At 38.2% G+C, this 25,235-nt stretch overlaps 1 long non-coding RNA gene across 1 annotated transcript in view; it reads left to right on the top strand.

Moving 5' to 3' along the window:
* Window positions 1-25,235, top strand: part of LOC309666957 — a 31,088-nt gene continuing 5,853 nt past the window's right edge. Inside the window, exon 1 of the long non-coding RNA XR_014267418.1 lies at window positions 1-24,776. This is a non-coding gene — a long non-coding RNA (uncharacterized lncRNA). The remainder of the gene's footprint in view (window positions 24,777-25,235) is intronic.

Here is a 25,235-nt window from a genome sequence, read left to right as displayed (position 1 = left end):
GCTTTGAATACTAAGAAATGGGAACAACATAATCCCAGAATAACATCAGTTTTTTAAATGGAATAAACCTAGATTAAAGAAAAAATAACTATGCAGTCTTCATCTACTCATTTATCCATAGATTTGTGAAAAATTCACAGAAGCCCAGCACCTGCCCTCCAACAGTCTTGGAATCATTAGTGAAAATGTTACCTGAAAACTGGGTTCGCCTCTTGGTGGGTGTTGAGTCAAAAGACACAACAAAGCCAAAGATTGGGAAAAGGAAGAATTTATTACTGCTTTGAGTAAGGAAGACACTGAGGATCTTTCCCAAAGCAGTGTCTCCCCAAAGAGCAAAACTGGGGAAGTTTTAAGCTAAGGGCACATGCATATTCATGAAGGGGCTTGAGCAGGAGGGAATTCAGAATAGAATTGGGGCACAGGTCAACAAAGTCTAAGCTTTCGTTGCTTGAAGTCACTGAGGGTCAGAAAAGGTCAACATCATCAACAGTTAGGTTCCAGTTGATCTAGTGGTTGATTGCCCAAGGTGGGTTTAATTCTGCAAAACAGCTCAAGAAAATGATTCAGGCTTGTCTTTACCATTGAAACAGAACTGGGAGTCTTTACAACTGATTTATTGTCTTTGCTATTTTTCCTTCTCTTGCCGGATAACAGTTCGTTCTTTTGTTCCCCATAAGATCATTATTACTGAGACCTGTTCAAAGGCAAGCACTGTGGCCAGGCTTAGATCACAAAATGACTTTGGCCAGAATAACTTCTCTTAAGTCAAGAAAGCCATTCCTCGTTCTCTTTCTCTAGGGAACCCCTAATCTATCTGCTTACAATTATTCTGCCAACCACATTGATCCAGATTTTTTAAAAATAAGGAGACCAAGTGAAATAATTTCCACAAAAAAGAAATAGAAGAGCCACACTTTGAACCCATATTTTCCTATTCAGAGCCCGTCTTACTTACTACTGGTCTGCCCACAACTTCTATGGCTCCATCTCTTCCCAAAGTAATCTTTTCTCATCCATTCTCCTATTACTGTAACAAGCTGTAATGACACACATACACCTAACTTATAATTTTTAATGCATAGCTGGACCCAAACCAGAAAATCAAGGCTGTTACAATTAGGGTTCAAATAAGAAAAAAGCTTTGAGCAGATCCTTAAAGTTTTTTCTCCAAATATAGTTTATGATTTGAATGCTTGGATTTTATGAAATTTTGTGTGTCTTCTCAGAGACATTTTTGCTTATATTCAGATTCTCATCCATATGAGAACACACTTCCTGTGAAACACTGAGTGATGTGGTGTACATTATATAAATTTAGTGCCTACATTACCTATTTGATGGTCTATTGTTTTATGCATCTTCCATTTATCTATCTGTATTATCTAGCTATATTGCACCATGCTATTTCTTCCCTAAAGTGAAAAAGGGTGACCTTCTCAAAATGGTACCTCCATGTTTTGCTTATTCCTGTACAATATCAATGCTTTACTTATGGTATTCTCATATAAAAGTAATGACAATCACAATAACTGTAATGTGATTTATAATAAGAAATATATATTTGGTTGTCCCCATTTATGTTGCAGAGCTACTAAAACTCTTGGAATTTCTTAAGTGATGAGAGAAACAAAGGCATATTTTGTTATGTAAATGACATGACTTGGACCACACATAAGGATGGGGCCTAGTTGGTAGGGGAAACAACCATGTGATTGGAGGGCTGGAACTTTTAGTCCCATCCCCCTGACCTCCAGGGAGCAGATAAGAGCTGGAGGTTGAATTGAGAGCCAAAGGCCAATAGGTAATCAATCATGCCTATGTAATGAGGCCTCCAAAAGGGTGGGGCTCACATAGCTTCTGGATTGGTGAACACATGTAGATGTAGGGAGAGTAGAGTGCCCAAGGAAAGCATGGAAGCTCCATTTTCTTCTTCTATTTTCCCATACCTTGCCCTATGCATCTCTTCCATCTGGCAGTCCCTATGTTATATTCTTTTATAATAAACCGGTGATCTAGTTAAGTACAGTGTTTCTCTTGAGTTCTGTGAGCCACTCTAGCAAATTAATCTAACTGAAGGAGGGGTTGTTGGAACCTCAGATCTACAGCAGGTCAGTCAGAAGCACAGGTGATAATCTGGTCTTGATTGTCCTTTGAAGGAGGAGAGTGGTGGTCTTGTGGGATTGAGTCCTTAACCTGTGGAATCTGACACAGTCTCCAGGGAGATAGTGTCAGAATTGAGTTGAGTTCTAGGACACAAACTGGTGTCAGAGAATTGTTTGGTGGTGTAGTGAAAAAACAAAAACAAACAAACACACATTGGAATTGTAGTCAAAACCATTAATAACTCAGAGTCAAACCGTATGTCATAAATTAACCTTAGTTTAATAACTGCACAGGCGAGGTTCTCTTAAAAACAGATTCTTAATGAAAATTAGTCTGAGATGGTCCACTGGTGAGTTCTCTTTTTAACAGCACTTTGAAAAGTAAGAGAGGTAGGACTGGGCACAAAGAGAAGCTGAAGAACTGCAGTGCAATTGCAGCAGAGGCCTCAGCCAACCCTCAAAGAGCTCTGGAAGTGGGACTGCACTTCACAGATGTTCCAAATTGAGGCAGGAGGTCTAGGTCTTCGTACCCCTGTATCAACTAGTCACTGGATGCAGGCTTTCCTTGGAAAGAGGTATAATCTCGCAGAGGCCACTCCTTTCAGCAGAGAGCAATCCCTGAGAGGACTCTGCCGAGAGCCAGCAGCAGACCACACCATCAGCGGCTGTGGGGATGAGAGCATTGACCCTTAATGGGGCATAGCTAGTGCACCAAGGCATTCACTGCAGTACCCTCCTGCGGTGCTTAGATCTGTTTTGCTTTGTAAATAGGCTTCCTGCATCTTGGAACAGCTCTTTCTTGCTGTGTTGTAAGGCAGAGCCCTCAACATCACTTTTAAGTGCTTACCTTTAACAGGGAATAGTGGATTTCTTCAAGTACATAGACCCTGATGTCCCCATTGTAAGTTTCAGGGTCCTACTCCTTCCCAGTCAGGTCCCTACAGGAGAGGGTTGAAAACTCCTCCTTCTCTACAACTCCCTTGTGTAAGGCCTGGGTCTGATCCTCAGCTTTTTGTGCTTTTGGCTACAGAAGTGAGTCTCTGTATATGCTGTCAAGGTCTCTGGCTTTCACATTTCACTGGAATTGGTAATTAATTGCCCACAATATTTTAATTACTTTCTTTAAGGTCTCAGTAGCTTCTGGCAACAACCATCTGATTCCGTATTCCTTATACTTATGACTTCTCTCGAACCTCTTGAACACCTGAAGATATTTCCATTATCAGCATATTTCCTTGCACTTGTATCCCATCCCAATTGCATAGAGGCAGCATGCCAGAGTGTCTCTGAACTCCACCTATTATCAGTGATAAGATCCTCATGGCTGCTGGATAAAGGTTGATTCAACTCCAAAATCCCATTTTAGAACTTATTCCTAAAGCCAATTGTCTTAGATGGATGTCCTAGGGAATAGGCTCTGATAGAAATTTAAGTACAGGAACAATACCTCTAAAGGAAAGAGGGAAACAAGACTGGGAAGAGGGGTACTTAATATGTGATGCAGTTTATACAGAGGCTCTCAGACAATCTCTAGATGAGGCAAAAGTGTTTGTGCCTTTATACCCCAGTATCTAACAGTCACTGGATGTGAGCACCATCACTCTCAGTGAGGCAGCTCTCATGGGTGGGGAGCAAACCCTGGGGAGGGACTTACCTGTGAGCCACCAGTAGGCAATGATCCTAGCAGCTAAGAGGTGAGTACTTTGGTCTGAAATGAGAATCTATACTTACTGGCCCAATCACATCTTTCGAAGGAAATTCTTTTCTACCTGCCCTTTGTACAGGCTGCCAAAAGATAGCATTTCTAACTTCTGCTACCACACTATCCATTACAAATAAATTTTGAATTATAGCCTAGAAATGCTTACATTTATTATCTTCTTCAGATTCAGTCATTTATTTCTCTTGCATTCAACAAATATCTAAAACATAACTAATGATTACTCATCAAGCACTGGGCTGGGTAATAAGATTACAGCAACATATGTGATAGGCAAGTTCCTTCCCTCGTGGAAGTTACATTTTTGTGAGTAAGACAGGTAATAAACCATTTATTAATTTAACTAATATTTGAATTAAGCATCTACTATTTTGATAAATCCTATTTTAAGACCAAGGAAATCACAGTAATACAAAGAATGTCCCTGCTGTCAATTATCTAACATATCAGTGGGAGAGATGGAACACTTATAAGTCAACAAATAATAGTATTATTTCAGATAGTGACAGGTGCTATGGAGAAAATAACACACAGTAATGTGATGGAAAGTGACAGAGTGGAGGACGGTCAAGAAGGGCATGTCTAGCAGGTGGTATATGAGATAAAACTTTAATGGTGAGAGCAAACCAGTCATGTCAAGGTCAGAGAGACATGTGCTCAAGCACAGGCAACAAGTGAATGCTCTGATGAAATAGGAAGAAAGCCAACAGAAGTATGGCTGTGCAGCGTGTGGAGGGAAGGTAGATGGTGAAGTTAGAGAAGTGGGCAGGTCTTGCAGGCCATGGTAAGGAGTTTGGATCTTCTTCTAAGTGATGCGGAAAACATCGGAGGCTTTTAAATAGGTACATGAAGAATATGACTTCAGTTTTTTAAAAATGATTATTATGACTATTATAAAAAAAATTGAATATGTGGGGATAGATGTGGAAACAGGTCCTCCAATTAGAGGATATTGTGGTAGTCTAAAGCAGTGATGTTAATAACTAGACAGCATAATGACAGCAGAGATGGAAACTAATGAACATTTACTGAGTGTATTTTGGAGATGGAAGTGACTAGCTGATAGATTAGGCACAGGCGTGAGGGAAAGAGAGGAATAAAGGATAATTCCTTTTTCATTTGACCATATACTAGATGAATGAGATAAAAGTGGTAAGTGCTGTGAGAATGATGTGATAGGGAATAATGGGTGAGCATCTTTATATGGAGAGAGTATGGTTGTGAAAGGCTCCTTGTGAAGGTAATGTGTGAGCAGAGATCTGAGGCATGAGAGTGAGTTGGCCAGATGAAGATACGGGGCCAGGGTGTCAGTAGTGCTTTAGACTACTGACACCATGACAAAGGCTTGATATCAACAGGAGCCCGTTATGGCTGGAGCACAGTGAGGGAGGGGAAATACTGTGAGATATGGTTGGAGACGGAAGCAAGAACCATAAAATAGCTACTCACAACTCTTTTTCCTAGACCTGTATTTAAATCAGCAAGTTCATTGATTAGATAAAAAGCTATGCATGAGAACTGGAAGAAGACCAGTATGCCTGGAGGCAGGGTGAAGTTGTTATAACTCCCAGTATTTGGCAAAGCCGGTTTGTTTTACCACTTATTTCCTAGGGCCACTTAGAGATCTTTTCATCGTGCTTCAAGATTCCATATGACCGAGTAAATGAAAAATTCATTTGTGGCTTTTAGTTTTAAATTTAGAATTAATTTTTGGCAGGTTTACTAAGAATAATAATATAGAACACATGTAATGTGCAAATGTTCTTTACTTTCAACATTTTTGTAAGACAATGCCAATATTATTATGCTCATTTTATCAATGAGTTAAATTGAGTCACGGAGCAGTTTAGTGGACTTGGCCAAAATGAATTCCCAACTGACGGAGGAGTTAGCATTAGAATTCAGGTCCCCTGTTTCTTAGCACAGAATCCTTTCTAACAGACCCCTTCTTCTCTGTGAATGATGAATCATCACAGAGAATAATGTATAGCAGAATGCAATTTTGGTGTCTTGGTCTGAGCAAAATTACAGGAATAAGTTGCAGAGGACAGTGCTCTGCCCAGTAAAGAATACTTAAAGGTAAATAGGCAAAAGGAAGAAGCAAGCTGGGAAATAAAAACCTGAAAGGGTGCTATTTCTTACCGCTTTCTTCTCCCGTTGCTAGTTTTTCCCTTTCCTGGAAAATGCCTATTTTTCTAAGATCAAGAACAAAAAAATAAATCTAACTGCTGGTCTCTCACTCACACCTACTTTACAACTGGGGAAGTTGGCCCTTATATTACTTCTTTCTTTCTATACTCTTTCTGTTTTAAACCTGTGGATTGACTGGTTTTTTTTTTTTTAATTTAGATTTTAAACACCTGGAGAATAGGGTATCATCTGTGCATTCTGTACAGAGTAGAGTACATTGTGTAAATACATGGCAAATAGTTTCACAATGATTTAGTATAGTTTTTTTTTTAAAAAAACAAGTAATTATAAAAAGACAGTGACTACTTATTGTTGGTTCGTTAGCTGATAAATGCCTGTCCAAAGAATATAGGTTTCATATCTGAAATTGAGTCTCAACGTGTTCAAGTCAGTACATGTGGGTTTGGAAATTCACGTTGATCATAGACTGTGGCTACTCATCTACACGGGGCATCCTCAAAAGCCATGTTTGAAAATGTTTTTCTTTTGAGGGATATACAATTTCGCATGCTGTATATCTTATTTCCCCTCGCCCCCTCTCTGCTTCATGAGTGGTAAAATCACACTGCATGTTTTGTCATCCCAAGACTATGAAAAATATGAATCTGTTAAACTGAACATTTTTTATACACAAGTTTTATCAAAGAGAAATAACATTTTCCTTTCAGGCTGGGTTTTTTAGGGGGAGAGAATCTAAAGAACGATCAGATAACAATAAGAAGGAATTAACTCTTTGCTCACATGTCTCTGTTACATCTTATGCGCGTTATAGTGTGTTTGTACCTTTTACCATTCCCTGCTTTGAAGACTGAAATGCTTTGCATAATTCATTTCTGTCAAATAACTATCTCAAAATATACTTTATGAAAAGTAGAAATGAGTTTCAACACACAGCAGTGACACTGCAGGAAACAGTCTGGAACCTCACTAAGAATATTGTCAGAATATGAAGAGAGATTTGTTAGAGGCGTGACATAAAATGTAAAAATTGAATTTCTTGCACAGATTTAAAACCAAAACATCGTATAACCTCTCTGTGTTTTGGACCCAACATGTCTCTGTCTATTTGGCTAAAAACTGTTGAATGCACATTTTTTTGGTGAGCTGTCAACAGCGAAGCATGAAAACAGATGTATTTCTGCTCTTTTCATTATTAGGGAAATAAAAGCAGCTGTGCTGGGCTTGTGTCTGAGGGAAGCTCTCAGTCAGGGCTTCACACTGCAGGAGTTGGGAAACCTGGCAGTGTAGACCAGGATTTACATCATGAACATCTTCAAACAAGGCCACTGAGGATGATTCTTGGGCACTGTTCAGGGCCTCACTCCTTTCTGGAGTTGTTACTGCCATTCTTCTGGTACTGGAGTTCTGTGTGGAAAGCTGTGGTAAAGTGAGGTAAAATTATTATGGCCTTAGTTTGCGTGAAACAGTAAGAAAGGCCATTTCAGAACCGGACTTCGTCAGAATCTGAGACTCAATCATAAAAAAGAGTGAATGTAGCTAATCACATTTGGGAGTGACAAGTACAAACTAATGCTAGTGCTTCGATAGAGATCTGCTAAGACTATCTGAACAAGGAGCACCAAATATGCCTTTTCTAGACACAATACACACAGTGGAATAAACCCAACATGTTTGGTGAAAGAAAAATAAATCCAAGTGTAAAAACAGAGTCTTCTTTTATGCACTTGCAGACCTGAAAGTAACCAGATGGTAAGTTTTTTTGCATTGAATTGATGGTTTTTGTGCAGAAGGACTATTTTTGGTCCGGTTTGGGACATTTGTCACAGAAGTTTGTTTGTTTCAGGCTTTCTCTTCCTTCTGTAGGAGTCTGGTGTTTGTGTTTGTGCGTGCGTGAGTGTGTGTGTGTGTGTGTGTGTGTAGGGGAGTGTGTAGGTGTAGAAGGAGTACTTGTATATGTGGTGATGTACTTACCCTGCCTTATATAGGGCAGAAGTTATCCCTTGGCAAAGAGAACAAAGATAAAATGTGAGAATGACGAAATTGGATTTGTGTTGATCTGAAGTTTGAACTGATGTTATATTGTTGATCAGAGTAAGAAAAGATTAAAATAAAGACACTGATAAAAGAGAACAGTGACATACTTAACAACAAATTTTCGAAACTCTGCATTGATTGATAGTATCTGGTGGAATTTTCTTGAGGGGAGGGATAAGATCAAGAATGAACATCAGTTAAATGGGCTATGGATAATCAGACCAACCACTAAACTTAAGAAAGTGCAACTAGTGTTTTTTTTTTTTTTTTTGAAATAGAAGAGTTGTGAAAAGTTTATTATGCTTTCTTTTTTTAAATTTTTTTTTCACACACACACTGTATTTTATTTTTACAAGAGATAAATAGACTGACACCAAGCATTGTACATTGTACAATTGTACATTGTACAATTAGTGCTTTAAAACAAAGATGCTACACTTTCTTTAGGTATCTGTATGAGAGCAACTCAGCACTATAGCCTTAGTCAAAATCTTCAGGTCACAGAAATAGCTGCAGGTGTTTCTAATAAGAAATGAAATTCTGTAGCATTTATTTTCACAAACTGCTCATGTGCCAGAATCTCCTAAAATCTGATTTGTTCCCCCTCTCATTATAGATCTCAAAAGACTCAGATTATGAAGCAGTTTTAAAAGAAGAATGGGGAAGAAGAGAACATTTAGGTATGGGTTCCAAAAAGCCTTGGCATAAACTCTGAAACTCTTGCCCACAGCAGCAATTGTGGAGAGCTACTCAGAAAGCTTTCTTTCCAAGGTGAAATACTTTTGATTCTGCAAGTTCAGCTCATATGTTAATTTTTATTTTCATAACATTCCTTTCTGTCTCTTCTCTCTCTCTTTTTTCTCATTCTCTCTCTTTCTCCTTATATTTTTGGTTTTCAGATGGTACTACTACTGGCTTATATTTGACCAAGCTCAGATAAATTAAGTATGAGAAAATGAGAACACAACCATCACGGAACGGTTATTAGGAATGACGGTTCAAATGTGCAGGATGTCTGATCAACTATCAAAGAAGTATTATTTTAAAATTAGCACAAATTTGGTCAAATCCTATTTATCTTTAAAGCCCAATTTTAAAAAATAACTATGTCCAGGTTACCTCTGCTGAATATTGTGGACTGATTGTGGATCGAATGGGAATTCAAAGACCTCCTCTCTGTAAGGGCAGGTGGTAATGGCAGACGCCAAGGGAAGAAAAGTAGGCAGCACCTCCTAGAGATGTAAGTGACCACGATCTAACCCTCATAGTGGCGCCCGCTGGGATCAACTTCTAAGGTTTTATCTTGCTCACTCTTTTGTATTCCTGCCTTCTCCCAGAACATTTAATCCCCATTTCTTTGGGCTTGATCTAAGTCTTGTGTAAGTACAGAGAATGTGCTGAGAGCAGCAGATTCCAAAGCTCACTCACTCATAACTCCTTTACACTCAGCTGCAAAATTAAGTCCACTAATTATAACATCCTTCAACTTTCTTTTTCCCAATTCTGATACATTGATTTGCATGCACATCTTCCAGTCTTAGAGGACAAGCCCTCCCTAGTGATCAAGGTCAATCTCTCCACCATGCTCATGATTTCCTCTCTTCTTGGAATGGGACCTCACTCCATCCATTTCCCTCCTCTCCAACACCTTCAACACACTTCTCCTCACCTTTGCCTTTGGCCTATATTATAGACAAACATCTCCTATCCTTAAAAGAAGTTCTATCTTGACCCTGTTTCCTCCTCTAGTTATTGCCCTGTCTTTCTTCTTTTTTTCCACTGCAAATATCATAACAGTATTTTCCTACTCTTTCATCATTTTCCCCATTTACTCTTCAACCTACTGCAATCTGGCCTCTTTCCCCATCCCTGGGATCAATTCCTTTACAACACTCCCTTGATTCTCATCTTACCTCTCTGACTTTCCTTCCTGGTTTCTTGAGGGGCTTCTTTTTTTCTGCCTTCTTCTAAAATTTTGATGACCCTCAGATTTCCTTCTTACAGTATGTACCCTATCTGAGAGATATTCATCTGGTTTCAAAATTTTAACTATTGCCTGTTCACTAAAAACTCCTTAATAGATTTCTCCAGCATAGGTGTCTCCTGAGAAAAAGTATCTTGTATTTACCTCTTCTGAACATTTACACCTGGGATTCATAAGACTTTCATCTCAATACCTCTCAACAGAATCAGTCTCCTTTTGCTCCTCCTCATATGATCCCTGGGCTTTGCCTTCTCCCTTTCTCTCACACTATTACAACCAAACCACCACCAGGTCCTACAGAATTTGTTAAACATTTCTTGACCCTTTTATCATTTTCTCATCATCTCTTGTCTGGATTACTACAATAACCTTCTAAATGGTGGTTCAGTCTCAAAATTTTTGTTTCTTATATCCATTCTGCACAGTTAGTAGAATGGACTACCACCTTATTCAAACCATAAAATAGCTCCTTTTGACTTAGTCTATAAATTTTCCATCATCTGGCTTCTGCTACATGTTCAGTCTTATTCCCAGTCTGTCTGTTTGCCAATGTTTCTTTGCATTCACCGCATTTCTCTTACCTTTGCGGCCTTTACTCCTGTTTCCTCTAACTGAATCACTTTTCCCTCGTATTTTCATCTAACTTCTGTTCACTTTTCAAGGTATCACCTCTATATGATGCCTTCCTCAATACCCCTTCAAGATTGTCAGCTTCATGGATGGGTAATATTTATGCTGGTGATCTGGGGCCTCACAGTATCTTCTAGATATTGAGAACCAGCCAAGGGGTAAATGTCAGATTAAGGACATTGCTTTCTTACCCAAGGTGAATGTTCCGGGTAGCCTCTAGGTAGTATCCATTATGTTGAGGAGGTGGGGTAGGATAGCACTGATAGAATACAGAAACCAGTAAATTTAAAAAAACAGTGATTTGATGTTTTAAAATTATGTCCAAAACTTTGGTCATGGTTACTTTCAAATGAAATTGAGTAGGAGCAGAAACATTGAAAACCATTAAGTTTTTGAGGACTTTGTATTTTCAAAGAATCTACAAGCTAAGCTCACAAAGATGTTATTAGTCAAGCTCTAAATCAGATCATTCTGTACCGGAATAAATCAGACCACAAAAGCAGGGCAGCTCTCAAACGTACTTCAGAGGTGGCCACAGAGGACACTAGACTAAACTTCCCAGTGGGCAAAGCCATAGGCTCCTCACAGAGAGAAGAATCAGGGCAGTCAGACTGGCTATATAAGGAACTTAATCTAACGCAGGTAATCTGCATTTCTTGCCAATAGCCCTTGATAATCTCTATGGACAGATAACTGTTCAGTGTTTCCTATTTTTCCTTGCTTAAAATTATAGACTTTATGACAGTTGTTCTGCCTATTCCATCATTGTAAATTTAGTTTGGGGGTCACATAACTTGTCTCTTATTTTAGCAGGTTGTCAGATGCTGAATGAGACTTGGAGAGGGCTTGAATGTGCTCTCTATATGAGAAGAGTACCAAAGATATTTGGCTAGGCAAAAGGGTGGGCCATGGGAGAGAGAGCTAATTGATCCCCAATTTGTGTTCTCCTTATCCATGGTAATGGAATTTTAACTCTTGCAAGGCCATCCAAAATAAAGAGTATATTTTTTAGCTTCTCTTGCAGCTGGTTGTGGTTATGTGATTTGGTTCTGGCTTTTCGAGCAGAAAGACTGTGTGCTCCCTGGATTTTCCCTTGAAGGGATGTCCTCCCCTTACTCCCTTTGCCTGTTCCAGTAATGGGAAGGAGGGGGTGGGCCATGCATTGAACACAAGATGGAAGCCACATGTCATGAAGGTTAGAACAATGAAATGGAAGGAGGCTTTGTTCAGATATGATAACTAATATAAGTTATATGAAAAGAAATTTTACAAAAAGTACCCAGAGGATTAACATAATTAGTTCAATTTTATTATTAAACCGTCTATTTGTTAGGAGAGCTTTTGTGTTTCTTACTTTTTTAAAAGTAGTTCTAAACTTTCCTTGGAATCTGCAATACCAAAGTCACACATGCATAGTTGTTTTTTTCCTTTACCCATCTACATTTTACTTGGGGATTGGGGTGGAACGTGGGGTAGGAGTGGGGCACAATTGGAGGATTCATGAAAATAAATAATCAGTTTCCATGCTCCTTTTTTTTGATTATGTATTAATTATGCCTCATTTGCTTTGTGATAGTAGGTACTTATATCATTGCATAGTTTGGTAAATATTAATTTATAATGGTCAAAATCCCCAGGAGATTAATTTCAAGTGAGCATAAAAATGATGAAAGGTGAATTTGAGAAATCTAGGGAAAGAGTAGTGGTAAGCACATTTGTGATAGAGCTAGGACAATTGAAGACCAGGATTTCCTTGGCCATAGAAATCTAAAAAGTTCTAAAGGCCATTTCATTTGAGCCTGGTGGATATATTGCCAGAAAATCAGATATTTATTTTCTCCTTATCTGTTTCCTCTCCTTTCCTGGCCTGGGAAATTATTTTAGATTTTCTGGGTGGGCTCTAAATGCCACCATATGTACCCTTATAGGAGAGAGGGAGAGGGAGATTTGACACACGGAGAAGATGATGTGAAGGCAGCAGCAGAGATTGGAGGGTTGTAGACAAAAGCCAAAGAACGCTAACGAATGCTGGCAGCCACCAGGATCTAGAAGACTCAAGAAACAGATTCCCCCCAAACCTCTGGAAGGAGCATAATCCTGCCCACACCTTGATTTTGGACTTCTAGACTCTAGAACTGTGAGACAGTAAATTTGTGTTATTTTAAGTCACAAAGGTTGTGGTAATTTTTTGTAGCAGCCACAGGAAATTAACACAATGGGTAAGTTCTGACTGTTTAATATATATTGATTTGTCTTTTTTTATATAAGTGTATATACCAAGGTTACTCATTCATTCATTCCTATATTCACCCAGTAACTACAGTCCTTTTTTAGTGATTGGCTGCATGTGTGTGTGCAAAGTCATGCTGACTTTGTCTTTTCAATATTTAAACAGACAGCATGATGCTAAGGTGACCTTTTCTACTTGCCTCATTCTTTCCTACTCTTCATGACTTCAGCCTTTTTAGCTTCTTTCTGTCAAAAAAATAAAAGCTATGAGTAAGTTAATTACTTGAAGTAGTTTCATCTAATAGCACTGATATTTGCTGATACATGCAAGCACAATTATTACTCCACCTGGCCTGGCAGTATGACAGACATTTGATGGATGAAAGATTTTACAATGTATTTTATTCTTCTAAGCATTGCACAGGCCTTTACTAGGGTCATATGCATGACAAATAGACCATATGTTTTAAGGAAGTAGACAACTGAGATTTAGAAATCAGCACGCTGATCTACAGACAAGGAGCTGAAGCCTCTACTGCCATTAACCTGTGTTCTATTGGGGGAGCCATACAAGAGAGGTATGGAAAATATTTGACAAGTATTAAACCAATGTGTTTTTATCCCTCTCTCCCATCAAACATGTTCTATCACAGTGATTCTGTTGGTGTAGCCCATGGAAAAGGGGTGGTGACAAACGCTACTTTAAGAAGATGGAAGACATGCAGTAGTGAAAGTCTGTGTTACAAAGTAGGCAGTCAACCCACCCCCTTGACCCAGTAGCTTAGCAGCAGGAAGAGAGAAAGAAAAGATGGGACAGGAAAAAGGGAGTGAGATAGTCACACATGGGCTTTTAATGGAGAAGGGCATAAGGGCTCTGACCCCACTTCCCCATTAGGAGTCTAGGAGGAGTCCACTGAATAGAGTGGCCACACAAATGTGTGGACTGGCCCACAGTGGGTGAGTAGGTGGAGTGGCATAGGCAGGCTGAGACAGTGTTTTGTTTCTCCTCCGGAACCTCCCTCAGGTCCTGTGCAATGTGAATGCTGAGTTGACAGCCCAGCACCTAGCCAAGCCAAGCAGACTCAACCACAAGTTCATTAAGTATAATATCAGTAATAGGACAGCAAAAAGCACAAGAATGGGATGGAGCCAACCATAGGTCATGGGATCCAGCCAGTACACTAACAAAGCAGCATAAGATGGTGGCAAAAAGCATGGGTTATAGAGCAGACTGCCTGGGTACAATTCCTGGCTCTGCCATTTACAGTGTAGTCATATTGCACAAATAACATCGTTTCTCTCTGCCTCAGTTCCTTCAACTATAAAACCAAGATAATGCAAGTATTTACCTTATAGTGTTATTGCAAGGATTATAGTAAGCAATGCATGTAATCAGTTAAGAACAATGCTGAGATTATAATAGTCATTCACTAAACATGGTTGAGTTACACAAGAACTAGCATGGGGAGTTATAAATTTATATAGCTTATAAATATATTTATATATTTATATAATTTATAATTTATAAATCCCTCCCCTTCTCCTACTTGAGGAAATTAAAGAGTTGAGGAGATACATGTAAAAGATAGAATAATTAGAATAAACCAAACCTAAAGAGACTATTTAAACAATTGGATTAAATTAAGTTTCAAAGTGGAATATAATTCATATAATTTCTTTTTCATTTTTTCTTGCTACTAGCTGATGGAGTTGGGGACAGGCTGATGAATAAGACCAGATTAGTTAATAGACTAAGAAAAGATTCTCTTTTTTTTCCTTCATAAATTGTAGTATGGGTAGATATCTGGTCCTGATCCCCAAATAAATAAATGAGCATTCTCTGGTGGTAATGATTTGTGACAAAACCCCAAGTGGGTAAAGTCGTGTAATGACTGTATGATAAAATCCCAGCATTCTTCTTAGTTGATTTTTACATGTATAAAGTCATATATAATAAGGGAGCACAGGGCCAGGGAAGAAATCCCTGAGAAAGCAACACTAGGGTTTAGACTTGAAGTTGAGAAGGAGTCAGGGTTACTTATATTTGGAGTAACAGTTTTCAGATAGAAGGAATAGCAATGCAGAGGTTCTGTGCCCAGAATGAATTGTTATTGTTTTAGGAACAGAGGGAAAGGCAATGTGGCCAGAACGATGGAGATCAAGGTATGTGCCATGGAGGGGTTTATAGGTCATGGTAGGGAATCTTAGTTTTATTTGAAAAGAAATGATAAACCACTGGATGTTTTAAATTAAGGAGTAAGATGATCTGATGCACATTTTTACAAATCGCTTCTTTGCATGGAAACCATTTTCTCTCTAAGAACACATGAGTGGAAGAGAAGTAGAATGAGGTAAACAGACACATGAACATGATAGTTTAGACTAGGGTGATGGCAGTGGAGATGGAAAAAAGTGGATGGATATAGAATATGTTTTAGAAGTAGAGCCAACAATTTCTGCTGATGCATTGGATGTGAAGTTGAGAAATTGAGGACAATTTCTTGATTTTTGGCTCTAGCCGGGATGAATGAAAACAAATACCTTTTACTGAGGTCAGGAAGAGCAGTTTGGGGTTGTGGCCCCAGGAAAGAACAGGCGTCAAGGATTGTGTTATGGACACATTTAGTTCAAAGTGCTTATTGTGTTCTAGCCAGTTGTCAATATCAAATGGGCAAGCACTGTGAATGAGTCTGGCGCACTGGGTAAAGGTCATGGCTTGGGCATGTAAAATTAGGTGTCACCAGCCATATAGACCAGCATTTAAAACCAGTGGACAAGGAGAAATCGTCTAAGTAGAGAATACAGATAAAGGAGAGGATAGGGCTCGGGAACTATTTATGATGAAGCAAAATCAAAACATAACAAGTGAATAAAAAATGTTTCTCTGTCTTTCTCTCATATATTTGTAAATGAACTGGAAAAGTGCTTGAAGGATACAAGCTAAACTTGTAACACAGATTCTGTGATGGGTGTGGTATTGGACGTAGTTGAAGGAAAAGGCTTTCTTTTAACTGCAAGCATTTCAGTATTGTCTGAAGATGCCTGACTTGAATATACTTACTAATCTTATTTCTTTTGTAATTAAAACATAATACTTGAAAAGCATCACAAGTAATCCATGTCCATTATAGGCAATTTATAAAATGACACCAAGCCAAAACAATAAAAGAAAAATCAGTCATAACCCCATGTCTTGGAAGCAATCATTTAACATTTCAGGATATGAACTTTTTCTTGTGTATATATATTTAGATGTAGAAACTTCAATATTTTATTTTCAGTTTTTCACAGAAAAAAGATTCACAGCTTGTGTTATTAATTTCCATTCTATCCTACAATTATTTTTTCAACTCCCATGTTTTGATACCACTTATATCTCTAATCCAGATTTTAATCCTATGTACCATACTCCTCCAACCCTTGCTACCACATGATTTCACTTGGATATCTTCTAAGAAGACCAGATTCAAGGAATTAGACTTGAAATTTGTCAGTTTCTACAGTCTCCACATTCTGAGTTTTGGTAAAGGGCACCATTACCTTCCAAACCAGAATTTTTAGGCAAGTTCTCATCCCTGACCTATCTCATTCCCTTGCTATCCATATCTAAATTGTTAGTGTGTTCTACAAATTCTACATTTTGTATGACTCTCAAATCTGAATTCAGCTATCCTCATTGCCACGGCTTCAGTTCAAGCCTTCAAAACATTTTTTTATTGTTATGGCAGCTGTTTAATTCTTTTCTTGTCCTGTTATAACCCAATCTTTCTAAAAAAGTAAACCCAATTATTGTCACTCTATTATTTCAAACCCCTCAGTGACCACCCACCACTGTCTGTATAAAAGCTGAACTCCATCATGTGGCGCACAAGGCGTTTCATGATGGCACTCCTCTGCCTTGGGTGCCTTGTATCTCATTACTTTCCTCCTTGCACACTCATCTTGAGTCACAGGGATGTACCTGTGGTTTTCAGAACATGCTCCGGTCCCAAGGTTGCCTGGTAGAATAACTGATAGAATACCTGACACCAAATAGCCATTCAATGCATGCTTACTGAATACAAGAAAGTAAGTTTAAGAGGGTTCCCAGAACCTACAGTGTGGACATGTGAAATAGCAGACTGTGTAGAGATGAGAAATTCCAATGAAAAAGGAGCTGTATCAAAAAGCTTCAGAATAAGGCAGGAATACATGAAATCACAGAGATATAGTATTCAGGGATTCATATTCTAACCCGTGCTGTCCAACAGAAAGATAATGTGAACCATGTAGATCATTTAAAACTTTCTAGTAGCCATATTAAAAAAGTAAAATGAATCGGGTAAAAATAATTTTACTAAGATCTATTTAAGCCAATACAGCCACCATATTTTCATTTCAATGCATAATCGATATTAAAATGATTAAGATACGTTACATTCTTTTTTCATACTAATTACTTGGAATCCAGTGTGCATTTTATACTTAGAGCACATTTTAACATAGAGTAGTCACGTTTCAAGGGCTCAATAGTCACATGTGGTTGGTAGCTACTGTAGTGGACAGCACAGGTCTAACATGTACAGAGAAGAAGGAGGGGAAAATCTGGTGTAACACCATGTTGTTATCATTTGGAGAAGACAACATGCATCCAGAAGTTCAAGCTTGAAGGATTTAGGAATGCTACATTTCACTGCCTGTGGATGGAACTGAAAATGAATCAGATAAGTTAAAAATTGAGAGTAAAATTTAGGAAGAAATTTTAGGATGAAGAGTGACAGTAATAATCATGATGCAGAAATGGGAAGTCCAGGGACTTCCCTGGTGGTGCAGTGGATAAGAATCCACCTGCCAATGCAGGAGACATGGGTTCAATCCCTGGTCCGGGAAGATCCCGCCTGCCGTGGAGCAACAAGCCCGTGTGCCACAACTACTGAGCCTGCACTATAGAGCCCACGAACCACAACTACTGAGCCTGCGTGCTACAACTACTGAAGCCCGTGTACCTAGAGCCCGTGCTCCGCAACAAGAGAAGCTACAGCAAGGAGAAGCCCATGTACCACAAGGAAGAGTAGCCCCTGCTCGCCACAACTAGAGAAGGCCCAACGCAGCCAAAAATAAATAAAATTAAATCTTTAAAAAAAAAAGGGAAGTCCAAAACTAAAAGTTGTATTACTATGGTACAAGAAAACAAGATATAGCTACTTCAGATAGGTTATCAAAAAGCTTATGTATTTTGATTTTGCCAAAGGCTGTTTTCTGGTTTACTTTTCATGGCCTCAGTGGAAAAAAATGACCATTTCAGAAATTCTTATAATTTATTATATATTTAACAGCATTTTTCGTTTGTTGTAACTCAAAATCCAAAGTAATAGTTTCCATTTTTGCCACCTTGATTTATGAGTGAGTCAAAATCTCTAAAATAGTACAGGGTGGCAGCAATCACTAAGCAGGACTTGATGACTGTACCTCTCTCTCCCCTCTAATAAATAGCTGTGAGTTCAGATAGAGCACAGAGTGGAACCCTGGCACCTTTATTAGATAAGTACACTAAATATAGTGAGGTAGAGCACTGTTCATTTACACACTTCTAAGGAAACCAGAGCAGTTCTGATGTGTCAGAACTGATAAAAAGTGCTCAGAAACAGGCTGCCTGGTTTTGGTCCATGGAGAGTACACTTCTCTGATTAAAGATGTGAAAAAACTCAAGACATAACCTTTACAAGGGAATTTCTCATAATTAGATTCTCTATTTGTAAATAAGTAATAGTCTTCTTTTTTCTGGTGGACTATTTTAACTCTTGGAAGGGTAGTTTATGAATTCTTACAAGTAGAAAAGAAAAAAAGAAATGCAGAAGATTACACTGAAAGCAGCAAATCCTTTCACATATTAAATCAATTGGCTATTTGAACAATGTCCTAGTATTTACCATATCTGTAAGCATCTGATGACTTAACATGCAACAACCATCAGTAAATATTCTGCTTCTATATACTCTTTCCTTATTCAGTTCTTCCTGATTATTTACCTAATTTCCCCAAAAGATAAACTGCTTGTACTATTATCTAGCTTTTTGGTTTTGAACTTCAATAAACATTTAATGAATTTCTTTGATGTACCTTTCAATAAAGAAACTCAATTTTCTTCACTGATTTTTATTCAATTTTTTTTTTTTTTACCAAATTTGTACATCTTTTAAAACTTAGCACTAAAAAAATAACAAAACTTCATTTTTATCACAAACAGCAGAAGATTGATTTATATAGGCCATAGAAAGTTGACTACAGATCTAGGCTTTTGAACCTAGTTATACAAAGTCTCTCTAATGATGTACTTGTCTTTATGACCTATATTTGGTCCAAGTTTAACCCTATACTGGTGGAGGAAGGTGGGCAGGCACTGGGGGAACAAGTTGGGCTGTGATTTGTGGGAGAGGAGTACTGGGTGTGGGGTAAAGTAAGTCTATAGCTTTTGCAGAAATAGTGGCTTTTGAATGTCACAGGCAAAACTGGTTATCTGTTGCAGGATAAGAAAACACTTGCCACTTCTGCATTTGTTTCAGGTTAAATAATGTTTAAGCATATATTTTAAAGACATATATAATTGTTCATTGAAACTAGTAATGTTACTCTTACTTGAAAAAAAACTCAAGATAATGTTCACTTTGTTTTCTTCTTGCACAAACCCATGATTCTCAATCCTAAATTGGAGCCTCTTCCTCAAAAGTTTTAAACAGGTATAATTCATGACAGTTCATGGCAAGATCCTAAATTTTCTGGTGATGTATCTCTGGGCTGGTGGTCACCGCTCCAGTGGCCTCATTCAGCTCACTGGGAAGCAGTCCTCAGAAGGAAGAGTTAGTCAAACTTCTCTAACCCTAGTCAGGCATCAGGGAGAAGACTTTCTCATCAAAAAACACCCTTGGGAAACTCGCTTTTAAAATCTGCTTCCATCATTTTGAACCTACAAATCTATCAATACTATAATCCATCTGCTAATGATCTTAGACAACCATATACATTTATTTTATTTAGAGAACTGTTTCCTCTGCTTTTTCCAAGTTATTTTATAGAAATATTTTCCATACAACCAGGAACAAACAATTTGGCAAGAGGGAATTGTCAAAGCTAATCCATGATAATGGAGAATGGAGTTCAGATAATTTATATTTGCCTAGGTTTTACTTTTACCTAAAGGAAAAAAAAATATTATTGCTTTTAAAGGTTTTGTGGTATGGAATCTATTTGTTTGTTTCTTTGTTTTGTTTTGCTTTTGCTTTTGTAAAGACGAAACTATAGAGGGAATTTCTGAGGGATTAAGTAATACTCTAGGTGTATTTAAGACAGCTAGTTACTGCATTTGGTTAGTCACTCTGTAGATACAAAAAACAAAAAGTACAAATCCAATATGTAGTAAGATTCTAAAAAGAATGAATAATAATTACAGAAATTTTTAAATTAATTGATAGTATTTAAACTAATTACAGTTGGGGTTTATTTTAATAAAGCTGTCTTTAAAAAAGGAGGAGAGTTATACCAAGGCCAAAAAAATAATTATAGTCAGATTGATGTTCAAAGTTTATAGCACCTGTAACTTTAACATACTCTGATGTAAGCTTCACCGTCAAGCTGTTAAAAAAAAAAAAAAGATTCAGTCTCCATTTACAGGACAGTCCGTGGCCTGTAGCAATCTGTAAGGATGAGAGAGAAAACAGCAGGATTAACGTGTCACTCTCCCATGCTACCAAACCATGGGACCTGCAAATCCCAAGAAAGAGGGAGACTCATACAAGGTCACTTGGGATTAGGCATGCAAACTAATGGCCTTACTCATTGTTCCAAGGGGTCCTGTGATTGGGCTTGAAGCCAGCACACTTCAGCCAACAAAGTCTCTCAATTAGGTACAGTCCCAATGCCAAGTTTCTCAGCAAGAGCATGTGAAAGGGCTCCTTTTGACTTTTGATCAAATCCATTTAAAATCTTTGCCATGGGACTCTGAAAATCACCATTTAAAAAATATGTCTGGAATGCCTCATACCTGGGAACTAATATTAGGTACTTGTTCTTATTATAGAGATTATCACCAGTGAGTTCACAATGCTCTCAAGATTCAAGACAAAATATTGCTCTGGACCTTAGTGGAAACAGGAAGTCCATTCATATTTGCCAGCAGTGCTAGACTATCAGCTTTTTATGGTGGGGGACTTGTCTTATACCTCTGCGCAGGTGCAGGGCCCTGCACGTGGTAGACACTTAACGAATGTTTTTTTGATTGGAGGGATGAATTAAACAGATTTGTTTACTGAGCTTGCAAAATAATCGTCAAACAGGTGGTTTACCATTTGGAAGAACGTTTTCTACCCTGTTTTCCCAGTTACCTATGGTGAGACCTGAAATGTTTGTCCTTTTAGAACAGAAGAAGAGCTTTTTAGACTGGGAAATCCAAACCAATGGCAGAGTGCCTGCTTTGTGGAGGTTGCCTAATCCCTCCTGCTTTGGAATGTTCATTTGTGTTGGGTTGTGAAGTCTCCTGCCTAGGCTGCGATCATAGAACTACAGAGGAAGTCTTTTACTTCTTCACCCTTTCTTTTCTTTTCAAGTGTAAAAAAAACAAGGTTTGTCTAACATGTAGTACTGAATACTTTGTTTTCTGATCATATTTGTCTTTTCTATTAAATTTTTTGGTGACGATAATAAAACAATGAATCACAATCCATGAGAAGGATCCCCGCATATTTCCCTTAAGAGGGATGCTCCCATGATTTCAACTCAGCTAAGGTGGACACAGTAAGTGGAGACATTGAACCCAAAAACAACCGTGTTAGGACAGACTGTGGCAAATTTCGTGGCTTGTGCACAGGATTATCTGCTATCCTGCTAAGTTTCCCTACGTGGAGCAAAACACATCTTCAAAGAAAGGAACTGTTTTCTTTTTGGTGAGAAACGCAGGAATTTATGAGCTATTGAACACTTAAATCTCAACCATGAAGTCTTTGAGAGGGTAAACTGTAAAAATGTACTTTTACAAATTTAAACAATATTTGCAAACTTAATTGCCTATAGTGTTCAAAAAGATAAAAAAATCTGTGACGTGGGCCAAATATAAGATGAATGGAGTGGTAGAAACTGTGGGGAAGTGGTTAAGGTTGTGCCTGTTTCAAAGTTGTTCAAATTCTCGGAGACACACACACACAGGGACACTCAGAGTCACGTACCTTGAGTGAAATGTATCAGTGACTATATGTAGCCCTTTGGCCATTATTTTTAACCCATGAATTCTACTGTTTCGTTTAGTTTTTCTAGGTTAGGGGGATTTTTCCAAGTGAGAGTCAAGTCTGGATCTGCATCCTGTCATGTGAAATTTTTAAAAAGGTATGATTTCAAAAGAATTAAAGATTCAGCCTGGTGGAGGTTAATTCCTTCTAATCCCTTCCTAATTCACCAAAAACTCAACCCACTACTACCATGACCCAATATGGTCTTAGACATGACCCTTATTCAGTGTTCTTCTCCTTGAGCTCCCCCTAGAGGTGAGAGTCTGCCACTAACCCAACCACTGGGGCCACTCGCTGTCTTCTGAGAAAAGACAGGATAAATACAGTGATACAGGAGTGGCACTGGGATGATTGCTAAGAACATAACAATCAAAAGGAAAATAAGAGCAATATTTAGGTGAATTTATTCCTCATGTCTTGTGCACCAAATAAACATTTAGGGCATATACTATATGCAAAGAATTGTAAATGTTCTGGAAAATACTGAAATCACCAATAACACATTTCCTTCTCTCTTTGGGAGAACTAAAAGCATACAAAAAGCAACATTCTTCCAGCTTTTCTGACCTTTGTAAAATTATCTTTCACTAATTTTTCTACTAGGTACTTCTTAAGTAATTGTGTTCTTCAGAACTCTCTTCAAATTCTCCTTTTCTTGCTTTTCTATATTCCTTTATTTATGTACTCCCATTCATTCTTCTGGTTCTAATCACCACTTATTTTCTGAAGAGTTCCACCTTTATATCTCTAGTCTGAACTTTTCTTTAAGTGACAGATTCATGCTTTCATTTTTCTGCTGAAATTCTTCACTAGAAAGTTCAAAGTCACTTCAAACCAACATACCCAAATGATAATTCAAGGCCATAAGTATTTAATGACAAATAAACATTGTCAGTGGTAAGTGCTATGAATCTAGAAAATCACTTTGGGCTGAGGAAGAGTGGAAAACTCTCACGGCAGAGCTAGAGTTGGGCAGGACTTTGAACAAGAGATTGTGGGCAACAGTGTAAACGAAATCAGGAGCACGTCTATCACCACTCCTTCAACAGAGACTTTTTCTGCCGTCCCAATACTTTTCAGGTCCAAGCTCAGTTTTGAGCTCTATTACAATACGAATTTTTTTAAAAGAGAGAGAAAAAAACTTGCCTCATGGTGATCTTTCTCTATCTACTTTTCCCCACTTCTAACTAGAGAAATTGGAGATTGGAGACCAGATAAACAAAGAGGGACCAAGCCACATTCCACTCACAAGAGAAATACATATTTTCTCAAACATACATGGATTTCTCTATCTCTGAAAACCAGAAAGGGCAATCCTGAAGCCCAGTTGAGAGTTGGCTCTTGAATACCAGGCATTTTCTTTATTCCTTCTGCATCCACTTGAGATTGTGGATCTGGCCCTGCCTTTGTCCCAGCCAAGGAGCTGAATGTAGCCTCTGACACTCTCAGCACTGCCCTGCAATCTTGAAAAAGGAGTAAAAGAACTGCCTTCTTTCTGTTCCATCCCTTGCAGTGGCACTTTCAACTTAAGCAACTCTCAGCCCAAATTGGACTTTTTACAATCCCATCAGGCAAGTTTTTTTGATGCTTACTTCAAAATAAAATAATTTTTCCTTCTTTTCATCTTATGCAATGTTGTTATTTAGAAGGAACATGGGGAGGTTTATCTGTTCCTTGAGCAATCACTGTGGTTGTTTTTCCTGTACAGAATTGTAGGTAATTAAGAACGTAATTTTTCTTTTTCTTAATGGACAACTAGATACACCATGAAAATCTTAGCTGTGTGGAACTTTTTCACAAGAGAGAACTATGCTTTTTACTATGATAGCCTCAGGGGTGAAAGAAGTTATACTGTGACAGCTTACAGAAAAGGCAATACGGTCATGAGAATTCAATCAAAAACAATAGGCTGGGAGGGAGACTCAAGAGGGAGGGGATATGGGGATATATGTATATGTATAGCTGATTCACTTTGTTATAAAGCAGAAACTAACACACCATTGTAAAGCAATTATACTCCAATAAAGATGTTTTAAAAAAAAAAAAAACCCAATAGGCCCCATTGAAGTGTTCTAATGTTCTTCAGTAACCACATTGACAGTTACAAGATTTTTAAAAATTTAATTTATTTTTTGTAGACTTTGAATGGGAAAGTGTCCATTTGCAAGGCAGGTAAATATCTTTAAATATTTATCAACCCGCATCATGAAAGAGATCTTTTATAATCGCACCTGTAGGAGTTAATCGGGCAATATTGTATATCATGACTTCTCTGCCATGATACTGGCTTTGTTCTGAAACTGAAGTGCTATTTGCTGAGTCTGTTTAATGAAAGGCTATGTATTTTCTTTTGTAATTCCAAGAGTCAGAAAAATTTAGCTTGGATCAATGAAGAAGTATGCATTTGAAGAAAAAGAGGAAGTTTCCTGATTTTTGTTTGTTTATAAGCTAGAGCTTGCATTGGAAAGTAGTGAAAAATATGTTTTGTTTCTAAGGTAGAACAAGACAACAAGGCACTTGGCGTAAGTTTTGAAGGAGTAGTCACTTGGCTTTAAGGAATTCATCCTACAGAGATACCTGTGGTTCCTGCTCCTCTGAGCTTCAGCAGAATGAACAGCGTGCAGAGACTAAGGCCTAGTGTGACCTGTTTCAAAGTTCAGGATACAAACATGGTAATAATATGGTCATCTCCAAACCCTCCCCCAATCAATCACCTTTCCCCTACACTTCTTCAGACAATGACAACAGAAACAGTATCTCTCTTTCAGCCCTTCTCTCCCCCCAAAATAAAATTACCCCCAAACCCTCAGAACTTAGTCCAAAGGAAGTAAGTGTGAGGCTTTGTCCTGGTTCCAACACCAAGCAGAGAGAGAACTGTCTGCCTGATTAGACCCCTTCTGCCATTGCTTCTCCCTGGCGCATAGTGTTGATGTTAAGGACTCAGCCTGCACAGCTTGATAGACAGTGTTTGTGTACTGTTGCTAGGTTACTCTTGCTGATATATATACACACCAGGCCATAGGGATGCCCTGCATTATGTGCCAAGGTTACAGCTTTTTTTTTGGTTGGTATCACCATGCTTAACTACTGTTCCTAAAAGCACATAAATGGAGGAAAGAGTATCCCCAGCA

Source organism: Balaenoptera physalus, assembly GCF_965194825.1.
Source record: "Balaenoptera physalus genome assembly, chromosome: 9".
Taxonomy (NCBI): domain Eukaryota; kingdom Metazoa; phylum Chordata; class Mammalia; order Artiodactyla; family Balaenopteridae; genus Balaenoptera; species Balaenoptera physalus.
This window is presented reverse-complemented; position numbering and strand designations above follow the sequence as displayed.